Here is a 5,799-nt window from a genome sequence, read left to right as displayed (position 1 = left end):
GTAGATGATATGATTATAACTGGCAGTGATATAAAAGAAATAGAAAAGCTAAAGATGAATCTTGCAAAGGAGTTTGAAACCAAGGATTTAGGGAGTATGAGGTATTTTCTAGGTATGGAAGTTGCAAGGTTCGAAGAAGGGCTGGTCATAAACCAACGTAAGTATGTTTTGGATCTTCTTGCAGAAACAGGGATGCTCGACTACAAACCAGTTGAAACTCCAATAGAGCCAGGCTTGAAATTTTTAAGGACCGGACTGGAAATCCAGTAAACAAGGAAACCTACCAAAGGTTAGTTGGGAAGTTGATCTACCTTTCACTGACCAGGCCTGATATTGCATACTCGGTGAGCATTGTCAGCCAACATATGAGTGATCCTCGAGAAGAACATTTGGAAGCTGTTAACAGAATTCTATGGTTCTTGAAGTTTACCCCAGGAGCTGGACTTATATTTAGAAAAAATCAAGACAGAACAATTAAGGTTTATACGGATGCAAGCTGGGAGGTGAATTAACTGATAGAAGGTCAGTTAGTGGCTATTGTGCCTGCGTTTGGGGTAATTTGGTGACTTGGAGAAGTAAGACACAAGTCGTTGTCTCTCGAAGTAGTGCTAAGTCAGAGTTTAGAGCAATGGCTCTCGGAATATGTGAAGGAATGTGGATTAAAAGATTGTTCACAGAACTGGACTTAGATGACAAGAAGAATTTTGAGATTTTTAGTGACAGTCAATAACTATGAGTATAGCAAAAAACCCAGTGCAGCATGATAGAACGAAACACATTGAGATAGACAGACATTTTATTTACGAGAAGGTCAACAATGGAGTTGCACAACTGCAATACATTCCGACGAAGAAACAGCTTGCAGATATCTTCACCAAAGCCCTTCCACGAGTGACTTTTGATGAGCTGTCATTCAAACTGGGTATATACAACATATATACACCAGTTTGAGGGGGAGTGTAGGAATTATAGAAATGAGCTGTCAAGAGATTCTGTAATTATTTTCTATTTTTCAAATCCCTTATTTCAAGGGATTACATCTCCTAGGATTAGTATCTTTCCTAACTTGGAAATTCCTAGTTTAGAGGCATAATTTGTATATTAATATGTAATATGTTTCTATTGAAAGTATGCAAGAATAAAATAACATACTTGACTGTTTCCTACAGTCTGTTTTCTTTCTATAGTCTGATTTCTAGAATTTCTTAGATCAGTGGCATTGTTTTTATTAGATGAGATTTCTCTCCATTTCAGTCAAGTACTTTCAGTCTAACTTGTGTGTTTTTTTTTTGTCTTTGCAGTCATATCTTACACAGCCTCAAATGATGGTGATTTCAGATATGGATGATATATTTGTGCCATTGTCAGATGACCTCCTTGTTAACTTGTCTGAATCTAGAAATGTGGTTGAAACATTCCTGGATAGTTTGCCCTCCATGTTTCAGGACAATGTGAATGTGGAATCTGCTTTTGGTCCTGCACTTAAGGCAGCATTCATGGTTATGGTATGTTTTCTTTTTTCTTTTTTAAAAAAAGAACGGTTATGGTATGTTATTTTCTCCATTTCTATTGTTAGCCTTTACCAATGGTAACATTCTTGTTAGTTTCTTGCTGATTGTTTCCTTGTACATTGGTTGTTTGACCACCTATTTACTGCAGAGTCAACTTGCGGAAAGCTGCTAATATTCCAGAACTCATTGCCTTCCCTGGGAGTTGGGCATTTGAAGTTGCGTGGGATTGATCTTCGAATGTATGGAACTGAAAAGGAACATATATTAAGATTACCAGAAGATCCCTTCTACAAGCAAATGGCTGCTGATCTTACAAAGTACCAGATAGGGGTTAATATTTATGCCTTCAGTGACAAATACACTGACATAGCTTCGTTAGGTGAAAAAAAAAAACACTGCTCTTTTTGATATAGGTGATGCAGATGTTTAGAAGAGCTTTTAGTGATACTTGATGTCTCTTTTATGAATTTCAATGTAGGAACCCTGGCAAAGTATACTGGAGGTCAAGTATATTACTATCCAAACTTCCAATCAGGCATTCATGGAGAGAAGCTAAGGCACGAGTTAGCCAGAGATCTCACTAGGGAAACAGCCTGGGAAGCAGTTATGCGCATAAGATGCGGAAAAGGTCTACAGATTCTTTTTATTTGTTGTTTTATCTACTTGCAAGTGAATGCTACTAAGCCATAATCCCAATGTAGTTTGCTTAGGTACATGATTTTTCCCCTTCCATCTATATACTGACATGGGCTAATTCTTATATAAAATGCTGTTAATCTTTATTGTAACTTTTGCTATATTTCCCCATGACTTAATGATAACAAAGTAATTGATTCATGTTATTTTTTACTTCGGTCCAGGGATTCGGTTTACATCTTATCATGGCAACTTTATGCTGAGGTCCACAGATTTACTAGCACTTCCAGCGGTGGACTGTGATAAAGCATATGCGATGCAGTTAACCCTTGAGGAGACACTGCTGACAACTCAAACAGTATATTTCCAAGTTGCTTTATTGTATCCTTCAAGTGGCTCGATTATTATATCAGTTTTAGTTTATTTGGTTATTCCCTCGTTTTGTGAAACTGGTACTTTTATAACTGGAAAATGATATAGGTTATTGATGTTTCTTTAATAATTTAAAGATATACTGCATCTTGTTGAGAGAGGCGTGTCGTAACCGGTTTTTGTTCGGGCACGAATTTTTTACTTGGCGGGAAAAGTGACGTGAATAAATAGTTTTTAAAATAATTTGGGAGTCGCCATCGACCTTTTGGGTCAGGTAGGTCGAATACCTAAAAAAATATCTTTTAAAAGAGTTTTTAAGAAAGTATCAATTAAAAGATAAACTGATCTGCGTTTTAACCAAAAATTCGTTCTTTTTAACAATAAAAAGGGATTCGTGGTCGATTACGCTTAGGGAAGGTTTAGCACCCCTACAACGCCCAAAATTGGTACTTTTTAATTATAAATTGTCTCTATTATTAGAAATTCAAAAATTCAAAATATATTTAATTTATAATCCTATTATTTCAAAATTATAATTATTAGAAAAAATAATTTATATATATTTATAATAAATATTTATTTATTTAGAAATATCAGAAAAAGACTTCTAGGTGCCTTAAGACAGCTCTTTTCTTCGATATTAATAAATATTAATATAATAATTTAAATTAAATTATAATTTTTTATAATATTTAATTTTGAAATACCAGAATAGGACATCCAGTTGTATTAAGACTGCCCTTTTCTTCGATATTGAAAAATAAATAAATAAATATGATAAAAATAATTTATGTAAAAAAAATAAATTATTATTTATTATATATATATTTATATGACTATATAACAATAATAAAAATAATATTTAAATATATAAACAAGTAAAATAAAAATAAAAATAAAATTAGAACTATATATTTAAAAGCAGTAAAATAAATGAAAATATTTAAAATTAGTGACTAAATTATAATAAAATTAAAATTAAATACCTAATTCATAATTAATTATTTAAAATTATAGGGATTAAACATGCCATTTTCCTTATTTATTAATTTGGTGACTAAAATAAAATTATATAAAATTCGAATATCAGATTAAAATAAATACTCATGATTAAAATATTATTTATTAAAACTAAAGGACTAAATACGTATTTTATCTAAAATATTTATAATTACGGTTAAGGGTTAAAATATAAATAAATAAAATTTAGAGACCAAATTAAAAGGATTATAAATTTGATTTAGTGACTAAAATGTAAGAGTTACAAGTTAGGATGGCTGCGGAAAGGGTTTAACCATACATGTAAATTACGCATATACCCCTTCCCAAAACGACGTCGTTCGGGAAGGGATATATATAACCCTTCATAGCTGGCCCGAAGGGCCAGCAGCCTCATTCTTCATTTCTTCTTCTCTCTCGAAAACGAGAGAAGAAGAAGCTCTCTCGGTTCTCTCTAGCTTCCCTCATCGGAGGGAAGCCAGTTACCGGGCGGCAGCCGTCTGCCGCCGTAATCCCTGCCGTTGGCCACCGCCTTCGGTGGCCGGAAATTTTTTTTTACACTAAAACGTAGATCGGACCGTCCTAATGACGGTTCCGATGGTCTTTTCTTTTAAATAGCTCCCGATCGGAGCAAATCTAAGAAACTACCTTCGGTTTTCGAAGGTTTTTGGTGACGTCTAGATGCTGGTGGTGACTCCGATCAAGGCGGTGGCTTCCACGGTAAGTTTATCTCCTTCCTTTCCTTGTTGTTTTAGTGATTTGCTTTCTGTTTTTTTTTCTCTGTTTTTGCTAGTTGTCCTCTGTTTTTTTTGCAGGTTGGGTGATGGCTTTATAGCCATCACCGGCGCTTGTCTGAGACTGGTCCTAAGGGTGGAGTTCGGTGAGTCACCGAGCTATGTGGTGACTCACCCCTAGAGCTTACAACGTGGGCGGCGGGTGTTGAAGCAGCAAAGCTTCTGGAGTCTTCAGCGAGGCGACGACGTCATGGCTGAAGTGGGTTCGAGCATCTGGCAGCTGACCGTCGGCAACGGTCTCTGGCAACTGGAGAGGCGGCTGCGGCGCTAAGGTTAGAAACCCTAGCTGAAACCCTAAATGTTTAGGGTTTTAGTTTGGTCTGGGCCGGTTGATTGGGCCTTCAATTTTTGGGCTTGTAATTTTTATTATTATTATTATATATATATATATATATATATTAAATAATAATAATAATAATAATTATAATAATAATAATAATAAATAAATAAATAAAAATGGATAAAAAGTTAGTATCTTCAGTTGCCCCTCTTTGCTCATTCTTGTGTTAACAAGAATAGGGCAAAGACAAAAAGGTAAAAAAAATTTATCCATTTTGACTTCACTTGATTATGATGGAGATGTTGAATAAATCCTTCTCTTTCTTCAGATGAGTTCTTCTCATTATGAACTTTCCACTGGGGATGATGTTGACCTATTTCCTTCTGTGATAGAGTCATTCAAAAGATTGAATAAGCTCTTCTCATTATGAACTTCTTCTTTCTCCTTCAGATGAGTTCTTCTCATTATGAACTTTCTCTGGAAAGGTTGATGCTAATATATCTGCTTCTGTGATAGAATTATGCAAAAGGTTGAATAAGCTCTTCTCATTGTGAACTTTTTCTTCTTCAGATGAGTTCTTCTCATTATGAACTTCTTCTTCTTCAGATGAGTTCTTCTCATTATGAACTTTTCTGGAAAGGTTGATGCTAATATATCTGCTTCTGTGATAGAATTATGCAAAAGGTTGAATAAGCTCTTCTCATTGTGAACTTTTTCTTCTTCAGATGAGTTCTTCTCATTATGAACTTCTTCTTCTTCAGATGAGTTCTTCTCATTATGAACTTCTGTAGAAAAATCTGATCCATCAAGTGATGGATTTGAGCAAAAATTTGAACAAATTCTTCTCATTATGAACTTCTTCTTCCTTCTTCAGATGAGTTCTTCTCATTATGAACTCGAACTGAAAAAGCTGATCCATCAAGTGATGGATTTGAGCAAAAGGTTGAACAAATTCTTCTCATTATGAATTTCTTCTTCGTTCTTCAGATGATGAGTTCTTCTCATTATGAACTCTACCTGGTAATGTTAATCCATCAAATAATGAATTTAAACAAAAGGTTGAACAAATTCTTCTCATTATGAACTTCTTCTTCCTTCTTCAGATGAGTTCTTCTTATTATGAACTCGAATTGGTAATGCTGATCCATTGAATGATGAATTCAAGAAAAAAGTTGAACAAGTTCTTCTCATTATGAACTTCTTCTTC

This window comes from Hibiscus syriacus, unplaced genomic scaffold (genome assembly GCF_006381635.1).
Source record: "Hibiscus syriacus cultivar Baekdansim isolate YM2019G1 unplaced genomic scaffold, ASM638163v2 tig00110865_pilon, whole genome shotgun sequence".
NCBI lineage: Eukaryota > Viridiplantae > Streptophyta > Magnoliopsida > Malvales > Malvaceae > Hibiscus > Hibiscus syriacus.
Note: the sequence above shows the minus strand (reverse complement) of the source record.